This window comes from Calidris pugnax, unplaced genomic scaffold (assembly GCF_001431845.1).
Source record: "Calidris pugnax isolate Ruff unplaced genomic scaffold, ASM143184v1 scaffold54, whole genome shotgun sequence".
Taxonomy (NCBI): domain Eukaryota; kingdom Metazoa; phylum Chordata; class Aves; order Charadriiformes; family Scolopacidae; genus Calidris; species Calidris pugnax.
The window spans coordinates 152,969-174,088 of NW_015090864.1; the positions used below are offsets into that span (position 1 = coordinate 152,969).

The 21,120-nt window shown below is 46.2% G+C and overlaps 1 long non-coding RNA gene across 1 annotated transcript in view; it reads left to right on the forward strand.

Annotated features, from left to right (window-relative positions):
* Nucleotides 1-505: 505 nt before the first annotated feature.
* Nucleotides 506-21,120, forward strand: part of LOC106889688 — a 36,048-nt gene continuing 15,433 nt past the window's right edge. Inside the window, exons 1-3 of the long non-coding RNA XR_001412381.1 lie at nt 506-693; nt 11,080-11,179; nt 14,301-14,472. This is a non-coding gene — a long non-coding RNA (uncharacterized LOC106889688). The remainder of the gene's footprint in view (nt 694-11,079; nt 11,180-14,300; nt 14,473-21,120) is intronic.

The window sequence follows — 21,120 nt, forward strand, 5'->3', positions numbered from 1 at the left end:
TCCGTTGCATGGTCTCTCACATGCTACATGTCTTCCTCCAGGCCACTTTGTGATCTGAACAAAGCCCTACAGAGTTAATGGTTATTATTAACACATGGCCACTCTGCTCATCTGTGCCGTGAAAACCCTCCGTGCTGTTCAACATGACAGCCGCTCTCCCAAAATAAATGCAGTTGTTTTTAAACATAGCTGTATTTTTACCCGCATATTTCTGAGTCATTCGGGGTCAGGGGATTGATTCCATTTGTCACCCAGCTTTATCTTGGCCAGAAAATGTGTTTGCAAATAAATAACCAGCAAGAAGGAATTTGTGGGATGTGATGCTGTTACTCTGCTTTCCTGCGGGGCCAAGGCATCTTGTGAGCTGTAACAACATGGTTCCTTCTCTCTTTCTTTCATCTGGCCCCCTCGCTGGTGTTGCTTCTGAGTTAATATCTCAGGATTTCACAATGGGTGTGCTAATCTCTCCCCCTCTCTTTTCTCTTCACCTCCTTCCAGAAGAAAACAAGCGGAACAACAGTCCAAATGCTTAAACCTGGGATGAGCAGAAAGGTTGCAGTGAGTGCAGGAAGCCCGTGCCCTTGGACTACCTGGAGAGTCCCAGCCCAGAGGGAAAACATCCAGCAGAGGAAGCTTCAGGCTTTGTGAGATGAGGAGATGGTGCCCACAACCAGGACTGCGACCCAGATGTAAGTTCGTTCTTTAACTCCCGTGTCATTATTTCTCTAGCTGGGGGTTGACATTTATCTGTCCCCATGGGTGGCTTCACTACATGAATGAGTTCATTACGCTCTTCTTGAACTTGAACCATGTGGTTAGTGTTTACTTTACAAACACCATTGACTTTACAAACACAGGCTGGAATTGCTTTGCCATATCCATCCAGGGACCCATCTCCAGAACTCCTTTGGACACGTATTTTTCTCATTTTTTGGGGGGGGCAGGTGGTGCAAAGTGCCTGGAGGGAGGCTGTCAAGGTCTTGCTTGCATCCAGAAAAGGTATTCCTCCAAGACTAAATGTCTAGGGAGCTTTATCACCTGTCATGAAGGATACTTTAGCATGTTTTGAGCTGACACAACTTAGCGGTCAGTTGCCCTCTGGATGTACTCTCAACCACTGGGTGAACCCACTGCTCTGCTCTCCGAAGGGCTGCTCTGACCTCAGCTTGTCTGGAGGGTGTGTAACGGGTGGGACGAATCCAGAGCCAGGAGAGGTGAGGATGTCACCTGGATGGCATCCCAACACCAGACCCTTTTGTGTAACCTCCTCCAGAATTAGCAGATTGCTGTGTGTACACACAGAGGGAAATGGAGATTGGCCAACACCACGGGCTTTATTTCTCTCCTCGCCTACACTCCTCTCCTTCAGCACACACACACCTCTGGGGAGAAGACCTTTCTGCTGCCCTCTGATAGAGAAAGATGCCAGACTGTGGTGCCTGACATAGTTTTTCTCATGAGCTCAGCTCATGGCCTTCATTACATTATGTGGATGTACCAGATGAAGGGCAGCTTGGTGCACTTTAATCCCAGTGGTGGGAAGAAAGGAGACAGCTGTAGCTCCTGAAATGGGGTTCAGCCAAGCCGTGTCCTCTTTGTTAGTGGAGTGGAGGTCATCAAGAATGGCACTGCCATCACTGGCAGCAGCTACTCTTGTGGGGACACCAGACATGCCGGTAGCTATGTGTGTCCAAGACAACATTGGGTCACGATGCCTTCCCTGCTGAAGGCATTGCAAAAGGAAACAGGTACATGATTGAGGCATTTCACTGTCTGCTGAACTGTGAAGCATGTGGGAGGTGAGCAATCCAAGCCAGGGTCATCAGCAGGCTGATAAATACAGCATTCCTATCCCCACCCTTCCTTGTACAGCAAAAAAAAAAATAGAAGTTTAATAGCAAACAGACAATCAAGCTGTCCTCAGCTTTCTGGTTACGAGGTGTCTCTTGTTCCAGATGGCTCATGTGATTGCCAGGAAATGTTATTATTAAACTTGCTAAAAAAAGTGGGGGGGAATCGTTGCAAGGTAGAGCATTTTGCGTGGTTTTCGGTTTCATTTCAAAATCTCCAAGGCTCTTGGGGAAGAGAGAAATCTTCTAGCAGGTAGGGACCTAGAATTTCCAGGACTAAACAGGAGCGTGAGGAGAGCTGGGGTGTGACAGGAGGTTTGAGACTCCCTGGACCAAAGGCTGGATCCTGGTTGGTGCTGGAGCATCCCTTTCAGGTGTGCAATGGGGGTGGCAGGGTGTGTGGTGTTCTCACCAGCAAAGAGAGATGCAAAAAAGCCAAAGACCACCAGAGAATTCATGCCTTGAACCCATGGACAGTGAGAAAAATCAATTTCCCACGCACCGAAACAGATGCCTTCACACGGGACCGAGCTATTGTTTCCATGTGATAGAAAACATGGCTTTTTGTGTCGGGAAGGCTCGTTCCCTCCCAACGCGTGTGACGTCTCCGTGTGCTGCCCCGACTCTTTCATGGTAAAGGGTCTGTTTTTCCGGGCTCAGATCTCACAGCCCTGCCTTCCTTTGACCTTTTGTTCTCTAAAAAAGATGCTTATTCTCTTGTTTGGGTCTGCTTAGAAGATCACGTGGTCTCTTCCAGGAGGAGCCATTCAACGTATTGTAGCTGTAAAAATATTTATCGCCCTCGCAGCCCGTGCCTGGAAGGAAATCCCCCTGCCAAGAGGCTGAATTTCTTTCAAGTAGTGATCTAAGCTTTCTAATGACCTCCATCACGTCCTGTTGTAGGGAAGACACCTCCCTAAAGGTCACCAGCTCCCACTGATGTCAAAAAAGGAGTGGAACCACCTGAACCTTCCTGCTTTGGCCATCTGGAGAAATGGTACTGTGAAGTGCGTGGGGCCAAACTCCAAATCCTAATGGCCATATACATGGCACAAGGCTGTTGTTCAAAGGGAGGCAGAATGGCCATTTGAAGGCAGAAGGTGTGGTATCAGTCAGGACAATGAGCCAACTCCACCAAGAGGGGACGGAAACAACCCATGACCTTTGAGGGAACATTTCTCACAAAAGAATGAGGGGGCTCTGACCTCTGTCCTGACCCTAGGTGTAAATCCTCTCCTCATGAAGGATCTGGACACAAAGCTTTGCCATCTGAGGTATAATCTTCTTCTTCCTCCATCAAATGCTCTTCTCCACGTGCCATGAATTCCTCATGCCTTCCTTCCTCAAGGAAGATGATCAGCTCCCACCTCTCCCCATCGTGCTCCCTGCCTTTCTTCTCAGCAGGTACCATCTTTTCCGTAAGACGGTCTAAGGGATCCACAGCTCATTAACTTGTTAACTTGAATTTAGCTGGGACATTTGGTACTTTTTCCGATCTAAAAATGGCTTCTTGTACATGTAAATTCACCTTTTTTTCCCCAGTTAAATTATGATGTCTATTAAGATATAATTTTTTTACCTACTAGGCTGTCTTTGCCTGTGTCATGAAAGGCAGGCAGCCTGGTTCTGTTCCAGCCTGGTATTGCCTGCATGATAAAGGGAGAATTTTATAACTAAGATGTAACTGCCATTTTCTGCAGGCAGGTTGCAACGTTCATCCTTGTTTCTGCTCTGGGTATAATGGAGAATACCCCTTTTCCCTCTTGTCTTCACTACGTAGACTCTTTGGAACATGAACATGAAGTACCTTTGACAGCATGTCCAGCTCTGGGCAAGGGGTTGGATTAGACAACCTCCACGGCTCCCTTCAAATTTAAATTATTCTGTGATTCTAGCCTAGATATTCACATTTCTTAATGCAACAAGGTCTTTCTTCTCATCGTAGAATATGTTTCTCATGCAAAAGGTATGATTGTCCTCTCAAATAGCTGGCTGATTGCAGAGGGAGTCTGTACAGGCTGACTTGACAGCTAATTTTAAGGTATCTAAATTTCAGAGAGAGAAATCCCTCCTGGAGCACCTGTAGATTTCCCTTTCTCATCTGTTGCAAGCCAGCAGATGCTCTCAGGTTTACTGGATGGACCTTGGGTTTGTAGGATGCTGCGGTGGCATCCTTTCTGCTCCTGAGCATCATGATGATGGATTCCTGTTTTAAAAGTGCCCGGGCATCAGTATAACAAGTGCTGCAGGGATGTTGGGAAGACCCAGGTGTTCCATCTTCAGAGTAGGGATGGGTTGGTGACAAAAAAGAAGTGTCACAACAACAAACAAGGAGAAGAAAGGACACTTCTAACAATTTCTTCTCTAGCAAGCCCTATCCCTGCTCTGCAAAAAATAGGTGATGAGCCCCAAATGTTGGTCCAGAGGAGCATAAAATCCTCTTATTCCGTTAAGCTGCGATGCACACTCACACAGAAGATAGATGTTGGCAATTAAAACCACATGCATTGGGGATGTAAATAGCAAATTGGTTGGAAACTGCAGTCTGTGGGGGTGTCTGTGAGTAAATGGAAGACGGGACACGGGACGCACACGGGATAAATCAGCTGAAAAATTCTGAAGATTTTTCAGCCATTTCAAACAGAAAAATGTCAGGAGGAAGCAATGTTTCTGTTTCAAAGCTAGACATTATTTTGGGAAGATTCAATAACTCTGCAATATGTTAATTTTTGTTCCAAGCTGATCCCAAATGAAGTCTTTAAGACTTTTATTTTTAATCTCATTAACCCATTTCAAGGGATTGATTTCAGTCCCTTCCCTCCCAGTCAAACAAATAATCTGTTTTCATTTGGACTTCATTTTTTTTCTTTTTTAACTTTGGCAAGCAAAGCAAAAAACCAATAATCCCTATTTGCCTAACATTATTGCACAGCGACCTTAGTTTTGGCATTTCCTAAATTTTAAGTGTTTGATCCCTCAGCTCTGATGGTTTTTTTTTTTTGAAGGCAGGTGCTTTAATGCAATTAGAACGGCTTATGGGTTTCCACAACAAGCCTTTGTCCCAGGAGACCAACCTGTGCCTCTGCCCAGCCCCGTTTCATAAAATGAAAGCAGGAAGCCTCCCAAACGCCGAGCTTATCCTGAGATTTATGTAACAAATCAATTTCCCTTTGAGCTCCGGCGAAAGATTTGTGAGCCTGCGAAAGTGTTTATGAAATCCAGCCGGTTTAACTTCCCCAGCTTTGGAGCTGAGCTCGTTCTTGTGACAGAGTTAATCAAGGAGGTATGGCAATTCAAAGAGCAGGAGGGCAGAGCCCAGAGCGGTGCCAATGGAAAGCATGGGAGGCTTTGGGAAAAATAATTAACTTCTTGCAAAGGAGTATGTCATCGTTTTGCCATGTGGGGTTTGAAACTGATTCCCTTCCCTTTATCCTCCATCAAAAAAAAGAAAAAAAAAAGAAAAAAAAGAAGAAAAAAGAAAAAAAAGGAAAAAAAACCAAAAATAAAAGAAAAAAAAGAAGAAAAAAAGGAGAAAAAAAAAAGAAAAAGAAAAAAAAAGAAAAAAAAAAACCAAAAGGCATCTCTGTTACCCTCCAGAATGAACATAAAGCTGGATGAGGCTGGTTGTTTTGGCTTGCAGCAGGTAAAGGTGATGCCTCCTCTCCCATCTCCCCCCTCCCCAATAGCCTCCCCCAGGTCCTTAGAGATCAGAGTGGCTTTCAAATGAACCTGGGCCAAAACCCGAGTGGTGCAGGGCCAATCTGTGCAGTTCCACATTAATTTGGTCGAGTCCCGGGCAGGACTGGATTGCACTTCAAACAAACCTGGGCTGGGGCTGGAGCGAACCCAGGGTGAATTTCTGAGCAGGCATGACACAAAGGCAGGCCAAGTTTCAAATTAACTGATTTTTATCACTCCAATCAATCATGGGCATTTTTTTCTCTCCCTCTTTTTTTTTTTTTTTTTTCTCCCTTTTTTAATTTTGCTTTTATTCTGAATTTTGATACTCGGAGCAACACCCCGTCTGCCAATAGCAACAAGGGCCAAAGCTCCCTCCCCTCTGCTTCCCTGTCAGTGAAGGGAGTAAAATGGTGATTTCTAGCTTTGACTAGAAATTATCTTGTTTCTCACACTGGAATGGACCTGTTTTTACAGAGGGCATGCAGGGGGTGAACACAGAGCAATATCATGGAGAAGGAAAACCTTCTGACTGAACCCTGCAGAGACTGGTGTTCACATCAGGACAACTAAAGAGCCAGGCTACATATGAATCATCTGTTGTAGCTTCCTTTTTCATGGGTTTAGCTATTTTCTGAAATGATGTAGAGAGTCAGGACCCAGCAGATGTGGACAGGAGGTGACCAGAATGGCCCCCCCTTGCCTTAGACAATAATCCATATTGTCAGGCCAAGTTGGGTGGCCACATGTAGTCTCTTTGTCAGCCCCAGAGCTAAAACTGGCTGGGAGGTGCTCTGTTCAGAGCTGCTCATGGACCATGAAAGATCATCTCTGCTGGAGCCTTCCAGGTCATCTGGGTCATCTCTATTTCTTTCACCCTCCTCACGCCCAGGGTTTCCAGGACCAGGACTTTTCACAAGGAAGGAAGGGGGGTGCCTTTTGTGACACTTGGGATTTGCAGCTCCCACGTGATGGTCCATGTGCAGTGTCACCTTTTAGCAGAAGCACCGTGTTAGGTTTTTAGAGCTCCAGAAGTACTTATCATCCCTCCACTCTTATTGCTAGTAAAATGGCTCACCTCTTTTCTTCCATGTGCCCAATCCACTGAACCCTATCACCTGGTGAGACTGCTTTGTGTTGATGCTATTAGTGTATAAAATGCTCCTTCCCTGTGCTGAGACCTGCAATTGCCCTCTCGGAGTCATAGAGGAATTCAGAATAAGGTGATTATTGCTGGAGTTTCAAATAACCCTTTTCAAGACGGTTGTTCCTCTATGGACTAATCAGTTCCACAAGTGCAATAAATCGGACAAGGGCTGCATAGAGGGAGCTGAAGGAAAGCCAAGGCTTGCAAGCTAAAAGGCAGCCCCTAGCTCCAATTTCTACTCCAGGGAAAGAGCGGTTGGGGCTCTCAGGGGAAATTTTAATTGATCGTGTTTCACTTTCCATCTCCTGGTCTCCCCCTTTCCTTCCTGATAGAACTTTCTCTCCTTTCTTTTCCCATTATCATTTTTTTTATCCCCAGAAGTATTTTCTTTGCTTCCTGAGAAACTCAGTTCATGACCATCTTTCTGCACCTAGCTTCACACTTCGTGTGAATTAAGGTCCGGCATACAAAGACCAGCATGATTTCCTCTGCAGTCTGGATATGATTTTTACTGTTGCAGTAGCTGGGAAAGTTGATAGCATAAGGGCGGGGGAACACTAACCCCCTCTGAAACACATGTTGAAATTGCCTTCCCCTCATTCCAAATTGTTAAAACCTTAAATTCAGGCTTGAGTGCCTTGCTCAGTCTGACCCCAAAACATTTCAGCTCCCCACCTCGAGGGCTTTGTCCAGTTTTGGGCTCGTCACAACAAGAAAGACATTGAGGGGCTGGAGCGTGTCCAGAGAAGGCCAACGGAGCTGGTGAGGGGTCTGGAGACCAAGGAGAAGGGTCTGGAGAACTTGTGAGGAGCAGCTGAGGGATCTGGGGGTGTTCAGCCTGGAGAAAAGGAGGCTGAGGGGAGACCTTCTCGGTCTCTACAACTCAATGGTTGGACTCAATGATCTTAAAGATCTCTCCCAACTTAAATGATTCTATGAATTTATGATTAAAGCCAGGCTGGAGAGGTAAAGGCTATTTTGGGTCTATCCGTCATGCAGATGGGGTTTTTTTTCTTGGAGGCTGGAACATTCAGGAGAAGTTTCCAGGCATGGGACAGGGTTTTACCATTGTTACCAGCCCAGACACCCATTGGAGTAGGAACCTACAGCAGTGGGTCCATATGCTCCCCGCTTCAAAATCAAGACTAGTCTTAACAGGCAAAGTAAACACAGATTTAATCTCCCTTTTTCTGTATTTTTAATGTATAAAATGGAGGGGGATGTTACTGCTTTTCCACCAGTAGGATGGAGTTTGTCTATCTCCATTAGACCTGCAGGGGGAAATTCCAGGCAGAATTTTACATCAGAAGCTGCAAATTGGTTAAAATGTGTTTAAGGAAAAGGTCAGGACGTGGAGGAATTTGCCCAAAGGAAAAGCTTCATTGAAACATCCTTTTAATTTCTCAGAATCTCTTCTCTTTCCAGGGCTGAAAAAAAAAAAATATTTGATTGGCTTAACTCAGGCCACGTTTTGGTTTTTGTTAAAGCTTTCATTGTACTGACCATTTCATCTCACGTGGGGAGCCCAGGACCCCACTGCTGGTGGTCCTGTCCCTACTGGGACTTATGTACTTAATTACATACATGAATGGTGTTCTTAGTCTATCTGATGGATATTGCTCGTGTAGGATACCTGATTTTAAGCATTTTAGCATGAGGATGAAAAATACCCTTAAAAGTGACAGCAGACTTTGATGTAAGAAAATCAAGCGTTCACGTAGTCGTGCAGTCAGCGATGCCAAAAATTAGGTCTTTGGGAGAACTACCTTTAGGCTTGTGCTGGGGATAGCAGGACGTGATGTGGGAACATCAGTCTTTCTGACTGCATAACTCATGCAGTCAATCATCAGCCCTTCGAGCACCTGAGATGAGATGGACAGGGAGAGAAATGAACCATGACAGGAACCTGAATACTCCTAATTTTATTTAGTCTTGGTCTTCAGCTGAAACAAAAAACCACCATCGTACAGGAGTTTCTGCAGCAGGAGATGGAATAGGGGCATCTGGACCCTTCCTGTAGGCAATGGAGAGCCAGGTTATCGTGCTTTCTGCTTTGCTCCATATAGTGACACTCACCCCCTCTCCCCAGAGAGTGGAGGAACCCCTGGAAGATGGGAAAGAAATTGCCCAGAGAAGCTGAGCAGGGAAAATAGGTGTTGGGAGTGCAGAGATGAGCGTTGGCCATGGAGGAGAATTGGGAAGTGCCAACTTCCCAATTGGAACTACAAGGGAGTGGGCTGAAATGCCTGAATGAAGTGGGGAAAAAAAGTGAATAAAAAGGAGGAAAAGAGAGAGAGAGAAGTGAAGCAAAGTGAAGAGAAGAGGAGAAAAAGGAAAGGAAAGGAGGGAGGGAAGAGGGAAGAAGAAGGAAGAGGGAAGAGGGAAGAGGGAAGAGGGAAGAGGGAAGAGGGAAGGGAAGGGAAGGGAAGGGAAGGGAAGGGGAAAGAAAGGGAAAAACCTGGGAAAGCAATTACAGAATGGCAGAAGGGACTGAGAGAGTAGAAAGGAGGGAGGGAAGAGCCAAACACACAGCAGCAACGTGTTTATCCATTTGATAGTGTCTCCCCGTGATTGCATTACCCTATCTGTAACAGGACAAGTTCCAATAGCTTCGGGGAGGAAGGACAGATGGCTGCCTTGACATGCTAGATTAAAAATGTTGCTGCTCTGGATGCCATAGATAGCTGTTTAATTAATTGGAGGGGAAGAAAACAATTTGAGAGCTCATCAGAATGCCCCCAAGGGTGTCTCCAGCAGCGGGAGTGCTGGGATCTCCACTATCAGCCACCAGCAGATGGGGACAGGCTGATGGCAGCCCTCCAGATGTCTTCTGTGGTCACAGCACTCTGGGTTTTCTCTCTACACTCATCCCCACCCCTTCAGCGGTGCCACCGGGTGGGAATTGGGACAGAGCCAAACACTGTTTTTTTTGGGGTGCTTTCGGTGCATTAAATGAGAGCACAGGTCTGCTGATGACCCTCCAAGTTGTCTCAAAACAGGACTTGGGGACAGTGGGCAGGATCGTACCAACGTTTTATTTCTTTGCTATGGATTTAATGAACTGGAAAGGATGCTCTGGGATATTTTTCCTTCTGTGTTTTTTCCCTAGTAGAAACATCTCAGTTTGAGCTCTGGATGAGCATGTCATCACCTCCTCTCCAGGAACCTGTTTGATAATTAAACTAGACCTTTCTAAGACGTGCTGACACAGCAGCCTCCCTCCCCTGCTTTAACAGGGACGTGCTTCACACTTTTGCTAAATGACTCTGGCGTGAGGAATCACGGTGGCTGAATTCAGTCCTGTGTCAGTGAGGGAAAGATCACTCTGCTTTTTGAACCTCAGCATCTATAAATGAAGGCATAAGAAAGGTGGATAAAGAGTTAACCCCACCCAGAGCCAAGGGTGCAAGATTCATTGCTCTCACAGTCTTTTTCTTGCACCGTGGATCATGCAGTAAAACACCAAACCCCACAGCTCAAGTTTGACTACCACCTACAGAAGGTATTTGTGTCAGCTTACAATATTTTTTAATACATCATTGTACTTCGTGAGTAAGTATTTTTTACCTGTCTATTTTCTCTCCAGACAGTGATTCTGCCACGGGGTATAAATTCACAGTCCAAACAGCTAATCGTGGGGGATATCTGAAGGGACAAATCCAATACAGAGACAAGCTATTTTTAATAGATGATGCAATAAAAGCCAAAACAACACCAGAAATCAATGTGCATTATTTATTATCTTGATCCATTTAGAGAGTGGGCAGCAGCCATTTCCGTGGATTATTTCTCTCCAACGACCTGTTGAACACGGGTGATGGAGAGGCACAATGGGAAAGTCAGGAGATTTCCATAAAATGCCTCCCTGGTCCTGCTTCACCGAGTGGGAAAGTTGCAAAACTCCTCCTGGCTGCTGTGATTGCTGACCATGGGAGAGCAGGGATGTTCAGGGTGGAAAGGAGATTGAAATGGCTCTGCTGCTCTTTTTTCTGCTGCCTTTATTACAAACACATCTCGTTTCCTGTCTCCTGGGGCTTCTTTCCTGCTGGTTTTCAAAGTGGGAAGCTCTGCTTGGTGTTTGCCTCTTCAAAGCTGCCCCGGTGGTAGCAAAAACCCACGGGCTCCACTCTTGAGCTGTGATGATCAATACTACTGAATTGTTAATATTCTTTTTACAAAAAAAAAAAAAAAAAAAAAGCATGCCCATGGTATGGTTTTATTGGTGTGGTTTTGTTCTTTTATTTAGATTTTTAAGATTTTAATTCTATCATTACAGCAGACAATTCTGCTATATATATAATATATAATATAATATAATTTGGGGTCTGAGGGTGGCCAGTTAAGCAGTACAGAGGTATCAGAGAAAGAATTCAAGCTCATGCCTTGCTTTCTTTGTTTTTCCAGACACAGCTGATGTGTGTGTGGCACCAAGGAACCGGGTTGTGGTTGCATTTTCTGCTCTGGTCCTTCCTCTGACTAAACCAAGGCCTGATCCAACAGCCAGGTGAGAGGTGTGAGGTGACCAAGATCAACTTGGAGAAGCACTCAGCTACTGAGGTCTCATGAAAGTTGTGTTCTTCCAGTTTTTATGTCCGTTTTGGTTTGGAAAATGTGTACAAAAAGCTGATTCTGGGAGGGAGAATGGACGGACCTGTCAGATGCAATCCTGGAGCTTGCTGCTTCATGGTTGTGCCTGGGAGCAACTTACCCACTGCTTTCTCCTCTGTCCGGGATAACGTCTCTGTTGTGGTCTCAGCCTGTTGAGAGGCTTGAGCACTAAATCCCTCCCGTTTCTGCCTTGCAGACTTCATCATTTTACAGCCCCATGAAGCTGTGACTGCCTGGATGGCTTAAATTCCTCCATCCTATTGACCCTAGAAAAAAAAAGCAAACCCAAAGCACAAACAAACCCACATGGAGAGAGAGTGAGGGGTCCTCCCCATATGTCAAAAATGACGGTTCAATGGGTCTCCCAGTGCCAGTTCTGTATGTCATGATCCCTCCTGAGGAGTTTCTTTGCCCATGGATGCAGGATGCAGGGAACCTATGGATTGGAGAAGTTGTTTTGGCAACAGTGGGTCCAGAGGAGGCCACAAAGATGCTCCAAGGATCTGGAGCCCCTCTGCTGTGAGGACAGGCTGAGAGAGTTGGAGGGGTTCAGCCTGGAGAAGAGAAGGCTCCAGGGAGACCTTGGAGCCCCTTCCAGTCCCTCAAGGGGCTCCAGGAAAGCTGGGGAGGGACTCTGGATGAGGGAGGGGAGCCAGAGGAGGAGGAGGAATGATTCTAAACTGAAAGATGGGAGACTGAGATGAGATGTGGGGAAGAACTTGAGGAGGAATGATTCTAAACTGAAAGACGGGAGACGGAGCTGAGCTGTGGGGAAGAACTTCTTTGGTGTGAGGGTGGTGAGAGCCTGGCCCAGGTTGGCCAGAGAAGCTGTGGCTGCCCCATCCCTGGAGGGGTTCAAGGGCAGGTTGGAGGGGGCTTGGAGCAACGTGGTGTGGTGGGAGGTGTCCCTGCCCAGGGCAGGGGGTGGCACTGGTGGAGACTTTAAGGTCTCTTCCAACCCAAACCATTCTATGATTCTATGAAAATTATGTTGCTTATGTGGGTATTTTAAAAATTATATTTTTTTAGTTGCTTTTTGTTGAGGTTTTTTTTGTCCAAATGGATATGGAGAATGTGCCCTAGAGATACCTACCTGTCCATTATTAATTTTTCAATCCTGTGATGGCAATGGCATGGCATGGGGGCCAAAGAATTAGGGGAAAATGTGCTGATTTCTGGGTCTGTTCAGAACAGCCTGGATGTGTACCGTAGCGGGACTAACATACTTTTATTCAAACTTGATTGATCTGTATTTTTTTTAACTGCCGTATTACTATAATTGCCTGTAGAGAATGAAGTCAGTGCTTGGAACAGGAGAAGCCGTTTCTCAGTGGGTCCCAAGCCCCAGAGAAATTTGTTGGGTTTATGAATGAGTGAAAATGTTCAGTGGTTTCCCCATCAAGAGCGATTTTGAAAGATTTTTGGCTCCTGCGTAGACGAAGGCAGCAACTTCAAGTCGGGCTCTGCTCAATGCATTCACTCTTTGCTCCGTCACTTTCTTTCAAGCAAAACATTTTTTTTAGAGCAGCTGTTCTACATTACAGATGTTGCCCGGCCAGGTCTTCAACTCTTATGCAGAGCCTGGACTGTTCTCTGAGAACTCATGCATCTCTGAAATAATGTCGCTGCCTTTCATCTGGGTTGAATATGGTTCAGTGGGAGTAAAACAGATTGTATAGCTGTTTTGCACCAGGTTCTGATGTTTTCCCTCCAGAACACTAACTTCAGCGGGTCACCACAGGGAAAAAGATACTATTCATTATGAAGAAATGTGCTACTGAATCTTTTCTTCTCAGTTTCTGACTAAACAGAGGTCACGACGCGGTAGAAGACACTCTCAAAATGCATCAATCAGAACATAGGGCGATAAAAAGAATTAAAATACAAATATTTTCCTGCCGTTTCTTTACAATACTGGCAGGTCAGATCCTTAACTGGTTGCTAAGGTTTAATGGACAACCATTACGATCCCATCAGAGTTTAAATATTACTGCTCGCTTATTGCAAGAGCTGGGTTGGTAGGATGGGGTCAATCATGCCAGTCAAAACAGGTCAAATGCTGAATACTTCTCATGAAGTGGCAATGAAAAAGCACGTTGTAGACGAGAGTCTTGTTCTCATAAATTATTTTATGAATAACAGATGAAGGGGTAGAGGTTTTGATGTACTGTCTGTCAGTTTGTCCGCGGAGACAGAGATTCAGTCTTCCAAATAGTCTATCTTTGCTTGGCTGGGTATATGTATTTATCTGTTTCACACAAGGGATCATTTGTAATGGTTGATATTTATTACAGACACTATGTGCCCAGACCTTTATTTACATGCAGAGCTTAGCACTTGTGTCCTCTTTGAAGAGCCCTGGGAAGACGAGGGGAGCTGATGACAGCAGCCATCAAGTAATTCAAGGATCCTACAAATGGTGATTGAACCAGTGATTATTGTAACAAATCTGTGGTCACCTTAGACCTTGCAGTTGTCATTGTGCTGCTCGTCTTGACACATCCAAGTAGCCGCTATCTGTAAAAAGCGATGAAGGACCAGGAGATGGAATATATGGCAATACATAGAATCTGCAGGGCTGCAAAGCTGTGAAACATCCTGCTCCAGGGAAGATCCCAAAGAAGAGAAAACTTGAAGCAGGAGTAAAAGCTGAAGGGCTGGTTTGTATAGAAAGTATGACATAAGAACAAGATGTGTAAACGGTCTTCAAACACCTCTGAGGCAGCTGCAGAGATTGAAGGAATGAATTGTTACTCATGTCTCCTGGTAAGTGATGGTCCAAAGCTGCAGTAGAGAGGACATCTGGCAGACTCTAGGAAACACTTCACAGCAATAAAGAGGTGAACCTTAAACTGATATGAAGCTGGGAAAACAGAGAAACTTCTGTAATTGGAGGTTTTCATGACCATGGTAGACAGAAGAGGGGGGGATATGAGATAGAAGGTGGACTATATGTCCTCATTTACTGCTATGAGATGTCCTGCCATTGCTACAGTACACAATTCTGGTCTCTACAGGTGGACCAGAGCACACCTACATGCAGTGGAGCAAGAAAAAGAATAGAGAGCTACAGTGCTCAAGAGGATGGATGCATTTCTCCATGAAGAGAGACTAAAAAAGCCTGGGACTCCTCAATCCGGAGAGGAGAAGAGAGAGGGGGATGCACTCCAGGTTTCCAGCATCATGAAGGTAGGGGCTAAGATGAAAGCAGAATTGTTCAGAAACACTTAAGACTTCTCTGTATGTTATCCCATTTCTCTTTCTTTTCTTTTTCCTCTTGTGCTACAGTTTGCCAAAACAAATCTGTTGTAGGCTGAGATTATTTTCCTTTGGTGGGAGATAGTAAAATGTAGTTCTCTCTCTTTTAATTGTTTTCTGTCTCCTGAGAAGCTGCTCTGTTTTATGGTGGTACAGCAGCCTCTACCGTGGAGCTGACATTTGAGAAGTTTCAGAGGTTTGGATTTTTTTTTATTTTTTTTTAAATTTTTATTACAAGGAACAAAAAATCTCTTCATGTGCATTCCTGGCAAGAGGCTTTTCTGTCTGAGCACCAGATATGCCAACCATTGACTTCAGCCGTGGTGAAATGCCAGATGAACCAGGTTACATGAGCTGCTCCCTCTGCTCAAGAAGTCCTCAGGTTGCAAACATGTTTTCAGCTGGGGCTCATGATGACCTAAATTCAGAGTTTCTGGTGACAGAAACAAAAAAAACCAAAGAAACAATGTTTTAAGCTTCCCCTTGTCCTATCCTTTCCCAGTCACAATCCTGAAAACCCCACATTTTCTTCATCCTAAAATGAATTATGATATTTGGGACCATAGTAAACCAAAAGTAGATTTCTGTAGAGGTTTGTAAAGAAGATGTTGATTGGGGTGGAGAAAATTTGAATGCCATGCTGGTCACCGTCTGCCCATGTCCTCTGGATATTAAACCTGTCCTGAGCAAGAAGCTGTGTGTTGTGTAGGATGAAGCAGAAATTAATGAAAAAAGGGGTTCTCCTTAAGGACGTGGTTTGAGGAGTTGGGGTTGGTATTTATGGAGGTTTGTAAAGAAGGTGTTGATTGGGGTGGAGAAAATTTGAATGTCATGCTGGTCACCATCTGCCCATGACCTCTGGAAATTAAACCTGTCCTGAGCAAGAAGCTGTGTGTTGTGTAGGATGAAGCAGAAATTAATGAAAAAAGGGGTTCTCCTTAAGGACGTGGTTTGAGGAGTTGGGGTTGGTATTTGTTGGAGGAAAGGAAAACATGTGGAATAGAGACCTTTCCATCAGTAATGATGAGGAGCCCCACTCCCTTTCAGAGTTTGAGTTGGTGGAATCATAGAGTAGATAATATGATTTGTCTCATCTTAATGTCAATGTTTGGAAATAAGACTAATTAATCACACTCTAAAAGTGCTGATTTCCCTCCTCTGACTTTAGGGTGAGGCCAGTGTCACTGGCAGAAAAAATGTTACCCCATAGACCTCGTTCAGTTGCCAAAACAAGGAATCTAAGAGCCCTTCAGGGTATCCAAGTGCCTTATCCCTCCTGACCTTCAGCTATGGCTCTGGAAAGGCAGTGGCCTCCTTTGGTCTTAAGCCATATTTACAGTCCCATGGAGAAGTTGCAAACACCCCAACATGTCACTATGGCACTATTTAGACAATTACATCCTTCCCTTAAAAGCAGACGAGGCAAATCCCACTTTCTAAGTCTTAGAAGATAAGGGGTGATGTTCTGGGTGAGTACCAGCCCCTGCCTTCTGGATGGGTAGCATCCTCTGGGTGAGGGGAGTCTTGTGTGGCCACCCAGGACACAGGCATGGTGCTCCACCACCACCAAGTGTGGTTCTTACCAGATTTTGCTCACCACTTTGGTTGTAGCAGAAACTCCTGCCTGGACAATGGGTGTGGAGATTGCCACAAGCAGGAACAGGTAGAAACAGGTTGTGTCTATTGTGGGAGCTCCACAAATGTCCACCTAGGGTTGAAGAAGGACTTCCAAGTCAGGCACAAACTGTTGGTCATTCAATGGAGGAAGTAGAAAATGAAGGGATGAAACAGGGCAAACTCCCCTGGGGAGGGAGATCCTACAGATATCCCAACATCGTTGCTGTATCTCTGGGCTTGGAGGAAGATTAGGCAAAAGAAGCAGCTGTTTTCCTGGTGCGTAGCACGTTGTGTGCTTTTACTGGCAGTTAGCATATGCTGATGATTTAGCAGAATATGTTAATGAACATCTGAGGTTGTGGCTGCATAGTCTTTGATAGGGACTCTTTGAGCCTCCTACACCAGGCAACGCAGAGCTTCCCACTTCTTTTGCTTCCCCTGGTTTTAAAATCTGGTTGCTTTGCCAGCACCCTGTCTCTTTCCCCCTTCCCTCGATGCCTCGGGATGCAGCCTGGGATCTCAGAACAAAGCCCATCAGTCCAAGAGTCGTGGTGTCCCTCATAGGGTGCTCCAAAACCCAGGCCACCATCCTGTTGGGTGGTAGGCTTCCAGTCCCCACTCTCGTGTCTGGGACGGAGTCCAAGCCCTGGAGGGGGATGCCTGTTTTCGAGTGAATCCCTTTGAGACTGTGTAGTTCTCCCTTCAGTCTTTCTTTCTTTCTTTTTTTTTTTTTTTTCCTCCCTTTTCTGGCTTTCAATTATTCCCCTCTTTGAGAGAGAGAACAATGTTCATATGGGCATAGGCGACTGATAGCTTGCAGAGCTGAAGGGAAATGAGTCTTAAAATCCACATGGGTGGCTTTCAGTGGGAGCGAAAGGGAAGAGGAGGGTATTGAAGGATCTCCCCTCTCCCTCTGATGACAGGCTATACATTGCTCCTCGTCACATGATGGGATGCTAAGGGCAAACAAGTCAACTAAATGTCAAAGCAGAAGGAGGGCAAAGCTGGGTTCCTCTTGCTTCACAGCCTTGTTTCGGAGGCAGCCTGAGAGTGACAGCTTGTTGGAAGGAAGGACATGAAGCACAGGGTGCAGGATGAACAAATAGCTCCAGAAAGTAACGCGTTGAGCATCACAGGGCCAGGATGGATGCAGCTGGATGGGTTAGAAGAAGCTTTGGTGACTGCTGGTGATGTTCCTCTTGCTTTGTGAGCTCTGTGGCACGGGCTTGGCTGGCTGGGTATGGGGCAGGTACATTAAGAGGGTGGTCCAGCTTGGACCAGCATGTAGCTGGCAATATGAGCAGGCACATCACAGGTAAGGTAAACAATACAATGTGATGTTCCTAGTGTGGAGGGCTCCAGGGCAGAAGGAGAGCTAGATTCTGGGAAAGGACAGAGGAAGACCCTACTGCAGAAGGAGAGCTGAGTCCTGGGAAACTCTGAACATCAGGCAGGTCCAAATTCATCACTATTTCAGACAAGGAACACCAGAACGGAGAGGAACACACATCAAAAACCAAGGGTGACTGGATGCTGAGAGTGGTCTGGCTTGTGGTTGGCTCTGATGTGTCTGCAACTTGGCCTTTGTCTCTGCAGAAGCCAGGTAGGGTGGCACAGCACAGGAACAGGAGGGTATTCCAGTGCCCTGGCTCTGCATGATCTGTTAACTTTGCCACCAGCAAGTCCCTACAACAACCTCTTCACCTCTACAGAGAGATGGTTTATTACTGGTGATGGAGTAGGCTGTGGAAGCCCTAACTCATGTGCAGACCTTGTGGGACATTGCTGAGGACTGAAACAGATCTGGGGACAGACTGTGAAGAGGAGGGTGAAGAGCCGTGATCCAAGGTGTGCTTCATACCTTTTCATTCCCTTCAAGTCCCTTATCCCTCTGCCCTGGAGAAATGTGCCTGCTTTCCCTGGGATGCTGGTCGTTGAATGCGGTGTGTTGGTCCTTCCCCTCCTCCGGGAAGGAGGCGTGTGAGTTGCACCACTGTCTTTCTCTGAACCTAATCAGTACCACTGCTGTAATAAATCCCATCCACCCAGGACATAAATTTCAGCTGGCATGTGTATTCACCACAGAGCCTTCAACAGCTTCCTGCAGGGTCTGTGCTTTCCCAAAGCTTGGCAGCTTTTCCTCCTATCGGTTACTGTGTCCTATAGGAGGGACCACCCAGAAACTCTCCTGCTATTGTTCCACTTGGATGGTGTGATGAGATGCTGATTCTGCAGGTAGATGCCACCCTGGCCAACTGATCTCAGCACAGGAGAGACATGGACCTGTTGGAGTGGGGCCAGAGGAGGCCATGGAGATGCTGGGAGGGGGGGCTGAGAGAGTTGTGGGGGGTTCAGCCTGGAGAAGAGAAGGCTCCAGGGAGACCTTGGAGCCCCTTCCAGTCCCTAAAAGGGGACTTATAAGAAAGATGGGGACAGACTTTTTAGTAGACCCTGTTGTGATAGGACAAGGGGTAATGGTTTTAAACTAAAGGAGTATAGATCAGACTGCATATGAGGAAGAAATTTTTCACAGTGAGGGTGGTGAGAGCCTGGCCCAGGTTGCCCAGGGATGTGGTGGCTGCCCAATCTCTGGAGGTGTTCAAGGCCAGGTTGGATGGGGCTCTGAGCAACCTGATGTCCCTGGTTATGGCAGGGGGGGTTGGACTAGATGCCCTTTAAAGTCCTTTCCAACCCAAAGGATTCTGTGATTCTATGATCTATTAAAGATTTCACAGCCAGTCTCATAGATCTATATTAAAGATTTCACAGCCAGTCTCATAGACGGCTGATGAGATGACCTAGTGACTCCCGAGGAGTTTCAGATGTTGGTCTCTTATTGACGTTGCAGTAAAAGTGAGGTGTTGGGAAAGTGTCCCTGCTTTGAAGCTCCCTGTGTGCTTAAAATTAAGCCTGTGCTTCAGTGGAAGATAATCATTGGCACAGGATGAACCTCAGGAGAATGCCTACTCTCTTCTCCTGCAGGAGAGCCCAGACTGGTTGCACTTGCCCGTTGCCTGCTTCAGAAAGGTCTCGAATCCTGGCCATTTGGGACAAAACTGTCACCTCTTAAAGTCTGAACAAAAGGGGGAATTCTCCAGGGAAGGCACTAAAGCTCTTTCTCCTCATATACTTGCCCTCGTTAGGCAGCGTGGCACTGGCCCTTCAAGTGTGCTACTCTTGCATGGGGGAGAGAGAGGGGAAAGGGAGGTCAGGAGATGCTGGGAGAGGTGACTGGATGCAGGTTGTTCCAGGACAACGTTCACAAAACAAGGGCATAGGGATCACAGAATAATTCAGTCTGGAAAGGGCTTCAGAAAGGAGATCTCCAGTGCAACCTCCTGCTCAATGGAGGGTCAGCTCTGAGGCCAGACCAGGTTGCTCAGGGCTTTGCCTGGTTGGGTCTTGAAAAACTCTAGAGGATGGAGACTTCACGACCTCTCTGGGCACCTTTTCTGATGCCTCACTGTCCTTAATGGTCAAACCACACCACTGAAAGGGAAGACATCACTGATGGGGAAGGGTACTCAAGCTGGAATTCACACTTCTTAATATTTTAACTTAATGGGAGAAAAATACTCACAATACCCTAAGGAAGAATAGATCTCCATGGGGTAAAGTGAGCTTGCTCTTCTGAAGATGTGAGCCTGGTTGTACCATCTGACACTCTGTTACATTAAATATGTTTTCATTACCCCCTTAAACAAGAAAATTCCCAAACTGAGAGCAACTGCAGTTAAAACTGCGTTGCCTGCAGTGGCTGATAAAGCAGCCAGCTCAAGCCTGGAAAGGAGCAGGCCTGGGATATTAAAGAGTGACAAATGCAATTTGACATAATCAGAACGCAGCCAGGAGAGTGGCTATCCCGAATTTGCAACTCCAGCTGCAGTTTTAAGATATCTGATTTACCAACTGCGGCAAGCAGAGGGGTTTCCACCCGGCTTCCACGCTGCCGTCTCCCAGAAGCATCAAAGAGGAGCCAGCAGGAGGGAAAAATGATTCCCAGTTCACTCTGTTGCTGATGACAGTGCTTGAGGATTTTGTCTCTGACTTGGAGCAGAACAGGCGAGACTTTTTTTTTATTTTTATTTTTTTTTTATTTTTTTTTCCCCACGACTATGACAGCTTAATTGGAGTTGCATGAAATTGTTTTCCTTTGACAGTAAATAACATCAAATTTGACTCTGCCCTCCCTGGTTCTGTGTCAGCACGTTTAACAATAGCGAACAAGGGGTAAAGACACCACGGAGATTAGGAGACATGTAGGGTGAGTTTCAGCTCCTGCTTCCGACACCACGTGGAAGCCAATCATCTCCCATTGCTGGTAGACAGGGAGAGGTCTCTCACCAGCTAAGGCCTGGGGCTCTCTTCACTTGTCCACACAAGGGCAGCAGGAGGTGTTTAAGATGAGAGAGTTGGGTTTGTTCCACCTGGAGAAGAGAAGGCTCCGGGGAGTTCTTAGAGTCCCTTCCAGCCAGGAGAGATGGGGAGGGGGTCTTGATCAGGGGGTGGAGTGGTAGCTCAAAGGGTGATGGTTTTAAACTGAAAGAGGAGAGATTTAGATTAGATTCTTTGCTGTGAAAGAACTTCTGTGGTGTGAGGGTGGTGAGAGCCTGGCCCAGGTTGGCCAGAGAAGCTGTGGTTGCCCCATCCCTGGAGGGGTTCAAGGGCAGGTTGGATGGGGCTTGGAGCAACCTGGTGTGGTGGGAGGTGTCCCTGCCCGGGGCAGCAGGTGGTACTGGATGATTTTCAAAGTCCCTTCCAACTCTAACCATTCTAAGATGCCCTGAGGTATCTCAGACATCTATATGGGCCCAGCAAATGTGACACAGGACTTATGAGACTTCTGTTCCCTTTTATATTGCTGGCTGGAGGTTAAAGAGGACATCCTAAGGTATGTTAGATGGCACTAGATGTATATCTGGTAAATGCAGTCAGTTTGACATGATGACATGATGTAGAGCC